The 18,126-nt window shown below is 51.7% G+C and overlaps 6 non-coding genes across 6 annotated transcripts; all 6 read right to left on the bottom strand.

Moving 5' to 3' along the window:
• Positions 1-521: 521 nt before the first annotated feature.
• On the bottom strand, positions 522-594 carry trnat-ugu (transfer RNA threonine (anticodon UGU)). Its single transcript has one exon. It is a non-coding gene; the product is annotated as a tRNA-Thr (tRNA).
• A 794-nt stretch (positions 595-1,388) lies between these two features.
• trnat-ggu (transfer RNA threonine (anticodon GGU)) lies at positions 1,389-1,461 on the bottom strand. The gene has a single exon. It is a non-coding gene; the product is annotated as a tRNA-Thr (tRNA).
• A 6,811-nt stretch (positions 1,462-8,272) lies between these two features.
• On the bottom strand, positions 8,273-8,345 carry trnai-uau (transfer RNA isoleucine (anticodon UAU)). Its single transcript has one exon. It is a non-coding gene; the product is annotated as a tRNA-Ile (tRNA).
• Positions 8,346-10,497: 2,152 nt separating this feature from the next.
• On the bottom strand, positions 10,498-10,570 carry trnat-agu (transfer RNA threonine (anticodon AGU)). The gene has a single exon. It is a non-coding gene; the product is annotated as a tRNA-Thr (tRNA).
• A 1,040-nt stretch (positions 10,571-11,610) lies between these two features.
• Positions 11,611-11,683, bottom strand: trnat-ugu (transfer RNA threonine (anticodon UGU)). The gene has a single exon. It is a non-coding gene; the product is annotated as a tRNA-Thr (tRNA).
• Positions 11,684-17,690: 6,007 nt separating this feature from the next.
• trnat-ugu (transfer RNA threonine (anticodon UGU)) lies at positions 17,691-17,763 on the bottom strand. The gene has a single exon. It is a non-coding gene; the product is annotated as a tRNA-Thr (tRNA).
• Between the last annotated feature and the right edge of the window lie 363 nt (positions 17,764-18,126).

Genomic DNA, 18,126 nt, shown 5'->3' with positions numbered 1-18,126 from the left:
TTGCCACACGATCCTTCCACTGCCTGCGCTTGGCGACGAGCTCAGCGCCCTCTCAGATGCACTTCCTCCTCCACTTAGGGCAGACTGGTCTTTGGCCAGGGACTCCCAGGTGTCGTTGGGGATGTTGTACTTTATCAGGGAGGCTTTGAGGGTGTTCCTGTAACATTCCCTCTGCCCACCTTTGGCTTGCTTGCCGTGAAGGAGTTCCGAGTCGAGCGCTTGCTTTGGGAGTCTCGTGTCTGGTGCATGCAGACTATGTGGCCTGCCCAGCAGATAGGTCTTGGTCGGCCGGCAACAGACACGATGGGCCGAAATGGTTTCCTTCCCATCTGTCAGTTTCTATGAGTCGATGATATATTTGTGTCTCTGAGACTGGATGTGGAAAAGGTGGGATACAGACTGGGGGTGGGAAGTGAAAGTGATGTGGGCAGATTGTAAAGTGCGGAGTGAGCGGTTCCTGTTGATGGTGTCGGCCTGTCGCCGATTGACAGTCAATTCAGTAACAGAAGCCAAGATTGAGTTGACCCCAATGAGATTTGAACCCACAACCCCTGGTTTACAAGACCAGTGCTCTAACCCCTGAGATATGGAGCCACTTGTGACACTTGCTCCTTTTTGCATCTTACTATTGTTAACATGGAGGTGGGGCCCGAATAATCATTGTTGGTGATTCATCTCTGAACATTGACAGAATCTTACAGCACACAAGGAGGGCCATTCAGCCAATCGTGTCTGTGCCGGCACTGTGAGAGAGATTAGTGCTTGGAAGTTGTAAAAGGAGGGAGAGAGGGGAATGAGTGGGAGAGGGAATGGGAGAGAAAGGGGGAAGGAGTCAGCCAGAGGGGAATGGGAGAGAGCGGAATGGGAGAGAGCGAGCGGGGGAAGGGAGAGAAATGGGAAGTCGAGAGAGGGAGGAGGCAGGGGAGAGAGAAAGGAAGGGGAGAGGGAGGGAGCAGGGGAGAATCTGAAAAGAAAGGCAAAAGAGTGAGAGAGAGGAGGGAGGAGAGGGGAAGGGGAGAGAGAGGGAAAGGGGAGAGAGATGGGAAGTCGAGAGAGGGAGGAGGCAGGGGAGAGAGAAAGGAAGGGGAGAGAGAGGGAGCAGGGGAGAATCTGAAAGGAAAGGCAAAAGAGGGAGAGAGAGGAGTGAGGGGAGGGAGCGGAAGGAGAGAGAGGGGAAGGGGAGAGATAGATGGAGAAAGTGAGATCGCGGGAAAGTGAGAGAGGAGCTAAAAAAAAATGTAGAACGAGTCGTGATCTGGAAAGCAGAGAGACAAGGAAAGGCGTGAGGGGAACTTGTTGTTTCAGGGTCAATCTCAGAGCTATTTAATCTTTATAATTAAAGCCCTTGTTAATTGACAGTGAATTTAAGTACTGAGCTAATTTTGAGTAGGCCCCACTGAGATTTGAACCCATGACCCCTGTTTTACCAGACCAGTGCTCTAACCCCTGAGCTATGGAGCCACCTGCCCCGGGCTATGCGTCATTCCCCAGAGCGAGAGGGGGAGGGGAGAGAGATGGGAAGTCGAAAGAGGGAGGAGGCAGGGGAGAGAGAAAGGGGACGGGGAGAGAGGGAGAAGGGGAGAATCTGAAAGGAAAGGGAAAAGAGATAGAGAGAGGAGGGAGGGGAAGAAAGGGAGCGGAGAAGGAGGAGGGAGAGGGAGAGTGGAAAGGCAGAGTCGGAAGGGGAGAGAGTGGGACGGGAAGAGGGTGAGGCGAGAGAGGGGAAAGGGGGAAGAGGGGAATGAGTGAGAGACGGAGAAAGTGAAATAGCGGGAAAGTGAGTGAGGAATAAAAAGATGTGGAACGGGTCATGATTGTTGTGTATGCATGTAAACGTCACCAATATGTAAGACTTGCCACTAGGGGGCACACCTGTGGGAGACCCAATGGTCACCTGTGCACCCTGGGACAAGCAGGTATATAAGGTGACTCACCATGCTACTTCCCCACTCTGGAGTCTGAATAAAGAGCACAAGGTCACAACAGTTTGAGCTTTCAATACAGTCCTGTGGATTTATTCTGAACATCACATACTGGTGACGAGTAACGGATCACGAACCTTTATGCAGTAATGGCTGCCGTTGGTATTGTTGAGGGATTTGTTGAGCGTGATGATTTGGGAAGCCTTCGTTGAGCGTCTCGACCGGTACTTCGTCGCCAACGAACAGGACGAGGCTAAGAGAGAGCGATCAAGCCCAGGGCGATTCTCCTCACCGTATGTGGGTCTCCGATATACGGCCTGATCAAAAATCTGCTGGCACTGGTCAAACCAGAGGAGAAGACTTACACAGAGCTGTGTGCGCTGGTGTGGGAACGCCTTAAGCCGAAGGAGAGCATCTTAAAGGCCAGGTATCACTTTTACAAGCACCGTCGCTCCCAGGGCCAGAAGATTCCTTGCGAGGCAGTACGATTTTTGATGGATCTTTGCGGCAAATGTTGATGAACGGTTTCGTGCTTGGAATCGGCCACGAGGTCATCCTTCGCAAGCTGCTGTCTGCCGAATCCAGGGATAAACGGGTCCTTTTCGGAATGGGAGGCAATGACTAGTGGAGTGCCGCAGGGCTCAGTGCTGGGACCCCAGCTATTTACAATATACATCAATGATTTGGATGCAGGAATTGAGTGTAATATCTCCAAGTCTGCAGATGACACTAAACTGGGTGGCAGTGTGAGCTGTGAGGAGGACGCTAAAAGGCTGCAGGGTGACTTGGACAGGTTAGGTGAGTGGGCAAATGCATGGCAGATGCAGTATATTGTGGATAAATGTGAGGTTATCCACTTTGGGGGCAAAAACACGAAGACAGAACATTATCTGAATGGTGACAGATTAGGAATAGGGGAGGTGCAATGAGACCTGGGTGTCATGGTACATCAGTCATTGAAAGTTGGCATGCAGGTACAGCGGGCGGTGAAGAAGGCAAATAGCATGTTGGCCTTCATAGCGAGGGGATTTGAGTATAGGAGCAGGGAGGTCTTACTGCAATTGTACAGGGTCTTGGTGAGGCCTCATCTGGAATATTGTGTTCAGTTTTGATCTCCTAATCTGAGGAAGGACGTTCTTGCTATTGAGGGAATGCAGCGAAGGTTCACCAGACTGATTCCCTGGATGGCTGGACTGATATATGAGGAGAGACTGGATAAACTGGACAATTATACACTGGAGTTTAGAAGGATGAGAGGGGATCTCATAGAAACGTATAAGATTCTGACGGGATGGGACAGGTTAGATGCAGGAAGAATGTTCCCGATGTTGGGGAAGTCCAGAACCTGGGGTCACAGTCTAAGGATAAGGGGTCGGCCATTTAGGACTGAGATGAGGAGAAACTTCTTCACTCAGAGAGTTGTTAACCTGTGGAATTCTCTACCACAGAGAGTTGTTGAGGCCAATTCATTGGATATATTCAAGAGGGAGTTAGCTACGGCCCTTACGGCTAAAGGGATCAAGGGGTATGGAGAGAAAGCAGGAAAGGGGTACTGAGGTGAATGATCAGCCATGATCTTATTGAATGGTGGTGCAGGTTCGAAGAGTCGAATGGCCTACTCCTGCACCTATTTTCTATGTTTCTACGTTTCTATCTGAGCAAGGCCATCGCGATAGCCCAAGCCTTCATATCCACGAGCGATAACACGAAACAGATACCCTCACAGAATCGAAGCTCACCGGCAAGTACTGTGCATAAAATAATGTATTCAGCAGGCAGAACGGCACAGGACAGGGCCCACATGACCGCAGAGGCCAGACCTAGGCCGAGAGTGACTCAGAGTCCGCCGTGGGGCATGAATGCGTATCCATTAGCACCATGTTGGCGCTGCTGGGGCAGCCATCGAGCTCATCAATGTCGATTCAAGCCCTGTGTGTGTAAGGGCTGTGGAACAATGGGGCACATCCAGCGAATGTGCAAACGATCTGTGACTCACCACGTGGCAGAGGGTCACGCTGAACGAGCAGGAGAGGCAACTCAACCTGAGGCTGAAGGGGAAGTAGATGGGATACACACCTTCACCATCAAAAGCCCTCCGATAATGTTAAAAGTTGAACTTAACGGCACTCCAGTCTCCATGGAACTAGACACGGGGGCGATTCAATCAATAATGAGCCAAAAGGCATTCGAGAGGCTGTGGGGGGCGACAGAGCACAACGACCCAAGCTGATCCCGATTCAGGCAAAGCTGCGCACCTACACCAAGGAACTAATACCAGTTATTGGTAGTGCGGGCATAAGGGTATCCCATGAGGGAGCAGTGCACGATTTACCACTGTGGATTGTTTCAGGTGATGGGCCAATGCTGCTTGGTAGAAGGTGGATGGGGAAGATTCGATGGAACTGGGAAGACCTCCATGTACCTTCTCTGGCGAACAACCTCTCCCCTTGCTCAAAGGCTGAGCAAGCCCCCACCTTCAGCTGAACCAGGCGTCGAAGTGCAGATCCATTTGCAGAACCCCGAGGCACAGGCCGCTCGTCGCGACCACGAGGAGGCGAAGATCAACCGAGCAGCGGTTACAGACGGGGGTACCCACCACCCGAAGCCGATGACCTCTTCGCGGCGACGGAAAAGGCTCCAGGTCAACCAAGCGGAGCGGGGCACCGGCCGAAACCGAATGTGTCTTCCCGACGCCAGATGTGAAATCCCTGGGGAGGAAGATGGTGGCAGTCGAGCGAAGCGTCCAGACCACGGGTCGAGAGAGCGTTCAGACGGCGGGATGTGGCCGCAACGGAACAGAGGCATGTGTTGCCCAGCAAGGAAGGCGACTGGGTTTGGGGCAAAGATAAAGTGGAGGGCCGCTGAGAAGGCCAGGAACCCACTACGTTCCAATAAGTTGTTTGCACTGTGGAACCCATGTGAGCATTCTTTCGCGGCCAATGATGTACTATCATATGGGGTCGGGGGTATGTTAAAACAAGCCAAAGTAGAGGGCAAACACCAACCAGTTGTATATGTATCTGACAAAGTGTTTGTAGAAAGTGATGTGTTATCACACGAGGTCGGGAGTGTTGTACAGCAAGCCAAAGTAGCGGGTGAGCCCCAACCAGTTGTATATGTATCTGACAAAGTGCTTGTAGCAAGTGATGTGTTACCACACGAGGTCGGGAGTGTTGTACAGCAAGCCAAAGTAGCGGGCGAATCCCAACCAGTTGTATATGTCTCTAACAAAGTGTTCGTAGCAAGTGATGTGTTACCACACAAGTTCCGGAGTGTTGTACACCAAGCCAAAATAGCGGGCAAGCCCCAACCGGTTGTACATGTATCCTATAAGTTACCCAAGGCAGTAGCCTGCATTCACAGGGCAAAAGAGACGCACCAACGTGGATCCCAATATGTGCCCGAGTCAGACAAGCTGCACATCCCACAGTTTTGGGAGAGCAGAGGCACCATTATTAAGGCTTTGTTTCGAATATGTCTTACACTGTCTGTGCTCTGTAACATGATCCGCCACGGGCTAGGCACTGAGAACGGCGCTGATGCCCTCAGTTGGCCAACCTTGCCCACCAACCGGGGTGGAAATGGCGCAGCCCACAGACCTGCTCGTTGTTACGGAAGTGCGAGAAAGCGATGAGTCAACCGTAACGGCCCCCTCAGTTTAGGACCTGGACCAACCAGGGTCCCACTTTACCGCCTGCTCACGGCGAACCGCCAGATGGGGGTGATGCAGCTTATCCATCGCAAAGACGTAATGCTCATCCCATCAGATTGCCCCCCCTGTGGGGCAAACCCTGCAACGTTGCAAAGAAAGGCAGGGAGGCTACACACAGTCGGTGGTGCGGGAACCTCTGTACTATGGCCCAGGATCCACGGGGACCACACGGCCTCCCGCTACCACTGAAAGTCTCAGGGCCGTATCGGCCATCCTGGGCTCGCCAGACCTTAGGGTCAGCGACAATAGTCCGCAGCGGGCAGCCCAAACCACAAAGCCGAGCACCACACATGTCACGGTAGACTCCCTGCAGACCCTGGCTGTCCCGGGTTGCTACGCAGTCACCAGGCAGAATCGCTCAGGACCGAGCCTTCTGTATGCTTTCAGCAGAGAATGCACCACGATCGTACGCCCCCCTCCACGCCACATCAGAGTAAGTGACGTCGACAATAATCAGGGACCCCAGATGGGCCGAGAGCACTGTGTTAGCCAAAGAGGGGAATGGAGTGTGTGTGTGTGTGATGAAAATGGAGTGTTTGGTTGTGATACCATATACTGGGCAAACGCAGAAAGCGTTTGGACCAGACCAGACTGAAAACTATCGATAAGCAGGCCACCATTGTGAAAAGAACTGGCCACGTCAGTCCCATCACACCAGCCACTCGGCCAGGAAGCAACGTTCCGACCAACTCACCCATGCCAAGAATTCAAATCAGGTGATCGACCCAGGGACACAGGGCGTCATATCACCTCAACTTGCAAATAACTTGTACATAAGCCTTTGGATGGGGCTGGGGGGCGGAGTGATGTTATATATGCACGTAAACCTCACCAATATGTAAGACTTGCCACTAGGGGGCACACCTGTGGGAGGCCTAAGGGTCACTTGTGCACCCTGGGGCAAGCAGGTACATAAGGTGATCTACCATGCTGCTTTCCCACTCTGGGGTCTCAATAAAAAGACCAAGGTCACAATAGTTTCAGCTTACGATACAGTCCTGTGGATTTATTCTGAACATAACAGTGATGGGGAGGGCAGAGAAAGATTTGGAAGGGGAGAGAGAGTGTAAGAGAGACAAGGGAAGCCTGTTGATCCAGGGTCGGTCTCAGAGCTGGTTAATATTTATAATTAAAGCCCTTGTTAATAGACGGTGAATTTAATAAATTAGCTGATGTTGAGTAGGCCCAGTGAGATTTGAACTCACGACCGCTGATTTACTAGACCATTGCTCTAACTCATGAGACCTGCTCTGGGAAAGACAGGGGAAGGAGCAGGAAAGAGAGGGGAAGGGAAAAGAGAGCGTGGAAGGAAAGAGAGAGGGGGGGAAGGGGAGACAGCGAGAGAAGGAGTGAGAGAGAGCAGGAAGGAGTGAGAGAGAGGGGGAAGAGGAGACAGAGAGGGGAAGGAGTGAGAGAGAGGGGGAAGGGGAGACAGAGAGGGGAAGGAGTGAGAGAGAGGGGGAAGGGGAAAGAGAGGGAGGGAAAGGAGTGAGAGGGGGAAAGGGGAAAGAGAGTGTGGAAGGAGTGAGAGAGGAAGGGAAGGGGAAAGAGAGGGAGCAGAAGGAGAGAGAGAGGGGAAGGGGAGAGAGAGAGAGAGAGAGAGTGTGTGGAAGGGAGGGAGAGAGGCGAGAGGAGAAAGGGGGAAAGGGGAGAGAGAGTGTGGAAGGGAGGGAGAGAGTGGAAGGAGTGAGAGGGGGAGGGGAAGAGAGGGGAGGAGTGAGAGAGGGAAGGTGACAGAGAGGGAAGGGAGACAGGGAGGTAGAGAGGGGGGAAGGGAGGGCTGTGGCAGGGGAAAGAGGAAGAAAAGGGAAAAAGAGAGGGAAGGAGTGAGAGAGAGAGTGGAAGGAATGAGAGGGTGGGGGAAGGGAGAGAGAGGGGGAAGGAGTCAGAGAGAGAGGGGAAGGAATGAGTGGGAGGGGGAAGGGAGAGAGAGGGGGAAGGAGTCAGAGAGAGAGGGGAAGCGGAGAGAGAGTGGAAGGAGTGAGAGAGAGGGGAAGGACTGAGAGCGAGGAGGAAGGGGAAAAATGGAGGACGAAAGAGAAGGGAAGGGGAGAGAGAGTGAGGGGCAGAGGAGAGAGAGGGGGAGAGGAGAGATCGGAACAGGAAAGAGAGGGAGAAGGGGAGAATCTGAAAAGAAACGGAAAAGGGAGAGACAGAGGAGGTAGGGGAGGAGAGAGAGGGGAGGGGAGAGGGAAAGGGAGAGTGAAAAGGCAGAGGGGGAAGGGGAATGAGGGGGAGGGGAGGGAGAGGGAAGATAGGGGAGGAAGGAGAGAGAGGGAAGGAGTGCACGGTGAGAGAGAAGGGGAGAGAGGGGAAGTGGAGAGCGAGAAAAGGGAAGGGTTAGAGGGAGGTGGGAAGGGGAATGCGAGAGTGGAGGAGTGGAAATAGACGTGAAGGGGAAAGAGAGCGGGGAAGGGGAGAGGGGAAAGAGAGAGAGATGGTGAAAGGGTGGGGGAGAGGGGGAGAGGGGAGCCTGTGAGGGATGGGGAAAGCTCGATAGCGGGAAAAAGATGCAGAATGGGAAGGGAGAGTGATATTACTGGAGACAGAAGGAGATTGTTGCTCCAGGGTCAGTCTCAAAGCTGTTCAATACCGTTGTTAATTGAGGGCGAATTTAAATATTGATTTAACTTTGAGTAGGCCCCAGTGAGATTTGAACACATGACCGCTGGTTTATAAGACCAGTGCTCTAACCCCTGAGCTATGGAGCCACCTGCTTTTGCAGTTACAGGGGAAGGAACAGGAAAGAGAGGGGAAGGGAAAAGCGAGAGTGGAAGGAGTGAGAGAGAGGGGGAAGGGGAAAGAGAGGGATGGGAGAGAGAGGGAGACATAGTGAGAGAGAGGAGAGTGTCAGAGAAGGAGAGAGGGAGTGGATAGACGGGAAGAGGTGAGAGATGGGAAGACGAGAGAGGGAGGAGGCAGGGGAGAGAGAAAGGAAGGAGAGAGAGAGGGAGAAGGGGAGAATCTGAAAAGAAAGGGTAAAGAGAGAGAGTGGAGGGAGGGGAGGGAAGAGAGTGGAAGGGGAGAGGGAGAGTGATGGGGAGAGTGAAAAAGCAGAGGGGGAAGGGGAGATAGGGAGGAGAGAGGGAGAGGGGAGAGAGAGGCAAGCTAGAGGAGGAAGGAGAGAGAGGGGAAGGAGTGGGGGGAGAATGACAGTCGAGAGGAAAGGGGAGAGAGAGAGAGAGAGGGGAAGGGGAGTGAGCGAGGGGAATGGTAATGTGGGAGGGGAAGGGGAGAGAGAGAGGGGGAGAGGGAAAGAGTGGGGACGAAGAGAGGGTTAAGGGGGATGGGAGAGAGAGGGGAAGGACTGAGAGAGGGAAAGGGAGAGAGAAGAATAGATGGTTCTGTTGTGTATCTGTAAAGCATGCACTCCCATCATCCACCACCAGGGAGTTCATCCCCTGAAGTCCCAATGGATCCCAGCATCCCTTGGGAGCACTGTATATAAGCCGGCCCCTAAGGCCTGTTCTTCACTCTGGAGTGTCTTAATAAAGACTGAGGCCACTGTTACTTTAACCTCCCTGTGTGCAGTCTCATCTGTGTTAGGAACACAAGAGGTTCATTCTCTGGTTACCAACCAGTAACTAGTGGGGTGCTGTAGGGATCAGTGCTGGGACACCAACTATTTACAATCGAGATTAACGACTTGGAAGAAGGGACTGAGTGTAACGTAGCCAAGTTTGCTGACGATACAAAGATGGGAGGAAAACCAATGTGTGAGGAGGACACAAAAAATCTGCAAAAAGACATTGACAGGCTAAGTGAGTGGGCAAATATTTGGCAGATGGAGTTTAATGTTGGAAAGTGTGAGGTCATGCACTTTGGCAGAAAAAAAATCAAAGAGCAAGTTTTTGTTTAAATGGAGAACGATTGCAAAGTGCTGCAGTACAGCGGGACCTTGGGGTATTGTGCATGAAATGCAAAAGGATAGTATGCAGGTACAGCAAGTGATCAGGAAGGCCAATGGAATCTTGACCTTTATTGCAAAGGGGATGGAGTATAAAAGCAGGGAAGTCTTGCTTCAGTTATACAGGGTATTGGTGAGGCCACACCTGGAATACTGCGTGCAGTTTTGGTCTCCGTATTTACGAAAGGATATACTTGCTTTGGAGGCAGTTCAGAGAAGGTTCACTCGGTTGATTCCGGGGATGAGGGGGTTGACTTTGAGGAAAGTTTGAGTAGGTTGGGCCTCTACTCATTGGAATTCAGAAGAATGAGAGGTGTTCTTATCGAAACGTATAGGATTATGAGGGGGCTTGACAAGGTGGATGCAGAGAAGTTGTTTCCACTGATGGGGGAGAATAGAACTTGGGGGCATGATCTTAGAATAAGGGGCCGCCCATTCAAAACTGAGATGAGGAGAAATTTCTTCTCTCAGAGGGTTGTAAATCTGTGGAATTCACTGCCTCAGAGAGCTGTGGAAGCTGGGACATTGAATAAATTTAAGACAGAAATAGACAGTTTCTTAAACGATAAGGGGATAAGGGGGCGGGCGGGGAAGTGGACCTGAGCCATGATCGTAATAAATGGCGGAGCAGGCTCGAGGGGCCATATGGCCTACTCCTGCTCCTATTTCTTATGTTCGTATATTTTTATCGGAGAATCTGAAAAGAAAGGGAGAAGAGACACAGAGAGTGGGTAGGGGAGAGAGGGGGAGGGGAGAGGGTGAGAGAGGGGAATGAGTGAGAGACTGGGAAAAAGATGTTGAATGGGTTACAATGGGAAGGGAGGAGAGAGTGTAAGAGAAGGGGAAGGGTACGCAGGGAGCCTGTTGTTTCAGCGTCGGTCTCTGAGCTGTTTAATATTTATAATTAAAGCCCTTGTTAATTGACGGTGAATTTAAATACTGAGCTAATTTTGAGCAGGCCCCAGTGAGATTTAAACTCACGACCCCTGGTTTACTAGACCAGTGCTCCAACCCCTGAGCTATGGAGCCACCTGTGCTGAGCTTTGGGTCATTCCCCAGTTAGTGCTGTGTGTTTGAAGAATAAGGAGGGGTCAGTGAAACGCTCAGATTGTGTCTCATCCCCCAGACTCCTGCCTCCGTCTCTTCAATCTTCGCCTCTCAACATCGATATATCGGGTCTTTCACGTAGTAAAACATCCCAAGGCAACTCAGTCACACTCTGTCCCAATCTCTCAGTCTCCCTGTCTCTCTCTTTCTGTCATGTATGTGTGCTTGGGGTTACTAGCCACCAGGTGGGGCCACTGTTGGAGGTCATTGGGCTGTGCACACGTGTGTGCAGCCCAGGTATAAAAGTCCAGCCATCTTGTAATGTAATCACTTTGGGCCCTAATAAAGTAGAGCCAGGTTTGTACCTGTTCGGAGTTTACAGTATTCCGTCTGTTGAGTTATTGCACAAACAACACTTTCTCACTCTCTCTGTCTCTCTCACACACTCTCACTTTCTCTCTGTGTGTCTCTCGAGCGGGAAGAAGAGAAAGGGGAAGGGGAGAGAAGGGGAAGGAGTGGGGAGAGAATTAAAGTAGAGAGGGAAGGGGAGAGAGGGGGAAGGATTGGGGAGAGAATGAAAGTCGAGAGGGAAGGGGAGAGAGGAGAGAGAGGGGAAAGAGGGAGAGAGAGGGGAAAGAGGGAGAGTGAGAGGGGAAAGGGAGAGTGAGAGGGGAAGGGGAGAGCGAGGAGGGGGAAGGGGAGAGCGAGGAAAGGGAAAGAGAGAGAGGGGAAGGGGAAAGAGAGGGAGGGGAAGGAGGGAGAGGGGTGGTGAGAACGGGGAGGGGAAGGAGGGAGAGGCGGGAAGGAGAGAGGATAAGAAAGGAGAATCAGTGAGAAAAACTCACTCATGAGTCATGATGGGGAAGGGAAAGAGATATTTTTAATATGGGAGAGAGAGTAAACCAGGACGAGAAAAGGAGAGGGGAGCTGTCAGTCCAGGGTCAATCTCAGAGCTGTTTAATATTCATAATTAAAGCCCTTGTTAATTGACAGTGAATTTAAATACTCAGCTAATTTTGATTTGGCTCCAATGAGATTCGAACTCACGACCGCTGGTTGACAAGACCAGTGCTCTAACCCCTGAGCTATGGAGCCACCTACTCTGTGAAAAACAGGGGAAGGAGTAGGAAAGAGAGGGGAAGGGAAAAGAGAGAGTGGAAGGAGTGAGAGAGTGGGGGAAGGGGAGAGAGAGGGGGGAAGGGGAGTGAGAGGGGAAAGAGAGGTAGAGAGGCGGACAGGTTTAGGGAGGGAGTTCCAGACCTTGGGGCCGATGGTGGAGCGATTATAATCAGGGATGCTCAGGAGGGCAGAATTAGAGGAGCGCAGACATCTCGGGGGGTTGTGGGGCTAAGGGAGATTACAGAGATAGGGAGGGGTGTAGGGGCTGGAGAAGGTTACAGAGATAGGGAGGGGTGTTGGGGCTGGAGGAGATTACAAAGATAGGGAGGAGTGTAGGGGCTGGAGGAGGTTACAGAGATAGGGAGGGGTGTTGGGGCTGGGGGAGGTTACAGAGATAGGGAGGGGTGTAATGGCAGGAGGAGGGTACAGAGATAGGGAGGGGTACAGGGGCTGGATGTGGTTACAGAGATAGGGAGGGGTGTACGGGCTGGAGGAGGTTACAGAGATAGGGAGGTGTGTTGGGGCTGGAGGAGGTTACTGAGATAGGGATGGGTGTAGTGCTGGAGAAAGTTACAGAGATAGGGAGGGGTGTAGGGGCTGGAGGAAGTTACAGAGCTAGGGAGGGGCGAGGGCCAAGGAGGGATTTGTAAACAAGGATGAGAATTTTGAAATCGAGGCGTTGGTTAACCGGGAGCCAATGTTGGTCGGCGAGCACAGCGGGTGATGGGTGAGCGGGACTCGGTGCGAGTTAGGACACGGGGCAGTGAGCACAGGGGGTGATGGGTGAGCGCGACTCGGTGCGAGTTAGGACACGGGGGCAGCCGAGTTTTAGATCACCTCTAGTTTACGTAGGGTAGAATGTAGGAAGAAGTGAGAGACAGGGGAAAGGGGATGGGAGGGGCGGGGAGGAGATGGAGAGAGTGAGTGGAAGGAGTGAGAGAGGGAAGGGGAGAGAGAGAGAGACAGGAAAAGATTGAAAGTGAGGGTAGAGAGGGTGTGGCGAGGGGGGAATGAGTGAAAGACGGGGAGAGCGAGATAGCGGGAATGGGAGAGCGGGGTAAAAAGATGTCAAATGGGAAAAGGCAGAGAGAGATTTGGATGGATAGAAAGTGTAAGAGAGACAAAAGCCTGTTGTTGCAGGGTCGGTCCTGGAGGTGTTTAATATTTATAATTAAAACCCTTGTTAATATTTATAATCGAAGCTTTTCCTAATTGACAGTGAATTTTGAGTCAATCCCTGCGAGCTCTGAACTCACGACCCTTGGTTTGCAAGACTAGTGCTCTAACCCCTGAGCTATGGAGCCACCTGTTTTGGGAAAGACACTGGAAGGAGCAGGAAAGAGAGGGGAAGGGAAAAGAGAGAGTGGAAGGAGTGAGAGAGAGAGGGGGAAGGGGAGAGAGAGAGTGGGGAAGAAGTGAGAGAGAGGGGGAAGAGGAGACCTGCAGGGGCAGGGGAGAGAGAGGAAGGAAGGGGCAAGAGAAGTTAAGGGGAGAGATGGGGAAGGAATGAGAGAGAGAGGGAGGGCTGAGAGGGGAAGAGGAGAGAGAGCGGATGAAATGGGTAGAGGAGAGAGAGGTGAAGGGTAGAGAGAGGGGAACGGGAGAGAGTGGGGAAGGGGAGAGAGCGGGGAAGGAGAGTGAGTGGGGAAGGAGTGAGAGAGCGGGGAACGGGAGAGAGTGGGGAAGGGGAGAGAGAGGGGAACGGGAGAGAGTGGGGAAGGGGAGAGAGTGGGGAAGGAGTGAGAGAGCGGGGAACGGGAGAGAGAGGGGAAGGGGAGAGAGAGGGGAACGGGAGAGAGTGGGGAAGGGGAGAGAGTGGGGGAGGAGTGAGAGAGAGGGGAACGGGAGAGAGTGGGCAAGGGGAGAGAGTGGGGAAGGGGAGAGGGAGGGGAAGAGTAAAAAGAGGCAGAATGTGTAGTGATGGGGAAGGTCGGGAGAGAGAGAGAAGGGTAAAGGACGGGTCAGGGGGCAAAAGGAGAACAGGAGAGTCTTTTGTTGCAGGTTTGGTCTCGGAGCTGTTTAATATTTATAATTAAACTCCTCGTTAATTGACAGTGTATATAAATACCGAGCTAATTTTGACAAGGGAGACTTCAACTCACGATCCCTGGTTTAACTAGACCAGTGCTCTGACCCCTGGGCTATGGAGCCACCTGCTCTAGTAAAGACAAGGGAAGGAGCAGGAAAGAGACGGGAAGGGAAAAGAGAGAGTTGAATGAGTGAGAGAGAGGGGGAAGGGGAGAGAGAAGGGAAGGAGTGAGAGAGAGGGGGAAGGGGAGACAGGCGGGAAGAGAGAGGGGAAGGGGAGAGACAGAGGGGGAGAGGAAAGAGGGAGGAAGGGGAGAGAGTGTGTGGAAGGGAGGGAGAGAGTGGATGGAGTGAGAGAGGCAAGGAGAGAGGGGGAAGCAGTGGTTAGCGGACAGAGGGGTTGGGGAGAGAAGTAACATAGACGAGGAAGGAGAGAGAGGGGAAGGAGTGGGGACCGAATGAAAGTAGAGATGGAAGGGGAGAGCAAGAGAGGTGAAGGGGAGAGAGTGGGGAAGGGGAGTGAGTGGGGAAGGGGAGAGAGAGAGGTGAAGGGGAGAGAGTGGGGAAGAGGAGAGTTGGGAATGGGAGATAGTGGGAAAGGGGAGAGAGTGGGGAAGGGGAGAGGGAGGGGAAGGGGAGAGAGAGGGGAACGGGAGAGAGTGGGGAAGGGGAGAGAGAGGGGAAGTGGAGAGAGTGGGGAGTGAGGGAGAGAGTGGGAAAGGGGAGAGAGAGAGGGGAAGGGGAGAGGGGAATGAGTGATAAAGAGAAACGGGGAAAGCGAGAGAGCGGGAAAGAGTAAGAATGTGTAGTGATGGGGAAAGCAGAATCTTCTGTTCAAGGTTCGGTCTCGGAGCTGTTTAATATTCATAATTAAACCCCTTGTTAATTGATAGTGTATTTAAATACTGAACTAATTTTGACAAAGCCCCAGGGAGATTTGATCTCACGATCCCTGGTTGACAAGACCAGTGCTCTAACCCCTGAGCTATGGAGCTACCTGCTCTGTGAAAGATAGAGGAAGGAGCAGGAAAGAGACAGGAAGGGAAAAGAGAGAGTTGAATGAGTGAGAGGGAGGGGGAAGGGGAGAGAGATGGGAAGGAGTGAGAGACGGGGAAAGCGAGATAGTTGGAAAGGGAGAGAGGAGGAAAAAGATGCAGAACAGGTCGTGATGGGGAAGGGAGAGAGAGATTTGGAAGTGGAGAGCGTGTCAGAGAAACGAGAAGCCTGTTGTTCCAGGGTCGGTTTCAGAGTTGTTTAATATTTATAATTAAAGCCCCTGTTAATTGACGGTGAATTTAAATACTGACACTAATTTTGAGTAGGTTCCAGCGAGATTTGAACCCACGACTCCTGGTTTACAAGGCCACTGCTCTGACCTCTGAGCTATGGAGCCACCTGCCCTGGGAAAGACAGGCGAAGGAGCAGGAAAGAGAGTGGAAGGGAAAAGAGAGAGTGGAAGGTGTGAGAGAGAGGGGGAAGGGGAGAGAGAGGGGAAGGAGTGAGAGAGAGGGGGAAGGGGAGACAGGGAGGAAGAGAGAGGGGAAGGGGAGAGACAGAGGGGGAGAGGAAAGAGGGAGGAAGGGGAGAGAGTGTGTGGAAGGGAGGGAGAGAGTGGATGGAGTGAGAGAGGCAAGGAGAGAGGGGCAAGGAGTGGTTAGCGCACAGAGGGGTTGGGGAGAGAAGTAACATAGACGAGGAAGGAGCGAGAGGGGAAGGAGTGGGGAGCGAATGAAAGTAGAGAGGGAAGGGGAGAGCAAGAGAGGGGAAGGGGTGAGAGAGGGTGAGGCACCGGGGGAGAGGGGAATGAGTCAGAGACGGGGAAAGCGAGATAGTTGGAAAGGGAGAGAGGAGGAAAAAGATGTAGAACAGGTCGTGATGGGGAAGGGAGAGAGAGAGCGTATAAGAGAGACGACATGCCTGTTGTTCCAGGGTCGGTCTCAGAGATGTTTAATATTTATCATTAAAGCCGCTGTTAATTGATGGTGAATTTAAATACTCACACTAATTTTGAGTAGGCTCCAGTGAGATTTGAACTCCTGGTTTAACAAGACCGGTGCTTTAACCCCTGAGCTATGGAGCCATCTGCGTTGGGAAAGACAGGGGAAGGAGCAGGAAAGAGAGTGGAAGGGAAAAGAGAGAGTGGAAGGAGTGAGAGAGAGGGGGAAGGTGAGAGAGAGGGAGGGGAAAGGGAGAGAGTGGGGCAGAGAGGGAGGTGGGGCAAGTGAGGGAGGGGATGGAGAGAGGGAGAGTGTGGAAAGGGCGAGAGAGGGGAAGGGAAGAGAGTGGGGAAGGAGTGGGAGAGAGAGAGGGAGAGGAGAGAGTGGGAGGGGAAGGGGTTGGGGAGACAGGGAGGAAGAGAGAGGGTCAGGGGAGAGAGAGGGAGGAAGGGGAGAGAGATGTTAAGGGGAGAGAGGGGGAAGGAGTGAGAGAGAGAGGGGGAGGGCAGAGAGGGGGAGAACCTGAAAGGAAAGGGAAAAGAGAGAGACGGGAGTGTAAGGGTGTGGTGGTGGTCCTGGGGGTCAGGTTCACCTCTGACCTACTTGAGCGGTTCGAATCACGCCCACTCCCTTGGGTTCTCGACTCTGGATTTATTTGGGGAATGTGACAAAGTGCAAAGGTCACTGGTTTGGTGCAAAAGAACTTTGATTTTATTAAAGACAAGAAAATACAATGTCAAAACTTATAATCACTCTGATAAAGAACAATACATTACACATTCAAAGGGGGTGTACAGTAAAATTACACCTCCCACCTCCCAATACCGAATCCTAGCTAGGTTAGACTCCAGGGCAGGAAGGGACTATGCTTACCAATCCTTTCTGGTCAGATCGCGGTAGTTCGCGGTTTCGGGGTTCCTTGAATTGTGTAGGTTCTGCTTGCTGTACCCCGAACATCGGAGTACATTTCTTGCTGCGTAATCTTCAGTTGGGTTGAGTCCACTGATGCGATAAAGCACGTTTTGGATCTATGTGGTAAGTACCCGGTTTTCTTCGTTAGAAATAGGTTCAAAGTCTCTTTAGGTCATGTGTTCACCTGTTGGTAGTCAGGGCTTAGATTGTAGAGTGGAAACTTTCGATTCTTCGGTTTCTTCCAGTAGGAGTTTATTTGGAGTTTAGTCGATCGCGGTAGTTTTTCGTTAGTACCATGTTGGTTGTGGTCAGTTGTTGCCGCGATGGTGATGTTCTTCCTTCAGGACTTCAGGACTTCGAGGCTGGAGAAGTTAGTTTACAACGGTCGCGTTGGTTTCTCTCCCTTCTTGATGACACAAGCGTGGTCTCGGTTGTATGGCAAAGTATGTCACACCCTCTGTTAAAACAGGGGACAGTTATACGATTTGATTGGTTCTAATCTTCGCACCAAATCAGTCCAGGATTCTTTGTTTGTATTTGGCAAGCTTGACTCTTTGTAATATTTTGGTGGGATCATTAAAAGTTAATGTTTTGGGTGGGTTGATGTTCGATAAACTGCTTGCTGATGGAAATATTAGTTTGGTAATCGCACTGTCCGTTTGTGCTTAGTTTTTTGTATACAGGCTGGATTGGGCCTCTTTGTGATGCATATGATGAAATGGTTTTCCAGATTCAGGTTGATGGTTGGCTATCTCTGGGTTATTTGTTGTAATGTTAATGTCTCTTGTGGAGAAGGATTCTCGAATACCCATTTCGCTGGACAAGTTACGTTAGTCCCAACACCCAGACAGCCTCAATTATCAAGTTGTCTCCTGTTAGTACTTTAGGCCCGCCCACAGCCTTGAATTTGTCTTTTAAAAGTCCAAATTTCTATTAAAGTTTGTAGTTTCTTCAATAAGCACTTTAGGGTTCAAAACTTTAATGTCGATAGTCCCAAATTAAATTTCCTTTCGAATGAGCCCAAACACTGGGGGTTCTTGTGAATTTTGCATCCTTTCAGGAGTGAAAAGGGGAAGAATGAGAGACAGGTATCTAAATACTAAACAAGGCCCCAGCGAGATTTGAACTCATGACCGCTAGTTTACAAGACCAGCGCTCTAACCCCTGAGCTATGGAGCCACCTGTTGTGGGGAAGACAGGGGAAGGAGCAGGAAAGAGAGGGACAGGGAAAAGAGCGAGGGGAAGGAGAGAGAGAGAGAGGGAAGGGGAAAGAGAGGGAGGGGAAGGAGTGAGAGAGAGGGGAGAGCGGGAGGTGGGGAAAGAGAGGGAGGGGATGGAGAGAGAGAGAGTGTGGAAGGGGGGGAGAGAGAGAGGAAGGGAACAGAGTGGGGAAGGGAAGGGAGTGGGGGAAGGGGAGAGAGAGTGGATGGAGTGAGAGAGGGAAGGTGAGGCAGGGAGGAAGAGGGAGGGGAAGGGAAGATAGAGGAGGAAGGAGAGAGAGAGAAGGAGTGAGAAAAGAATGAGTGAGAGATGGGGAAAGCA

This window comes from Pristiophorus japonicus, unplaced genomic scaffold, assembly GCF_044704955.1.
Source record: "Pristiophorus japonicus isolate sPriJap1 unplaced genomic scaffold, sPriJap1.hap1 HAP1_SCAFFOLD_452, whole genome shotgun sequence".
Taxonomy (NCBI): domain Eukaryota; kingdom Metazoa; phylum Chordata; class Chondrichthyes; family Pristiophoridae; genus Pristiophorus; species Pristiophorus japonicus.
Note: the sequence above shows the minus strand (reverse complement) of the source record. Positions and strands in the feature narration are given on the sequence as shown.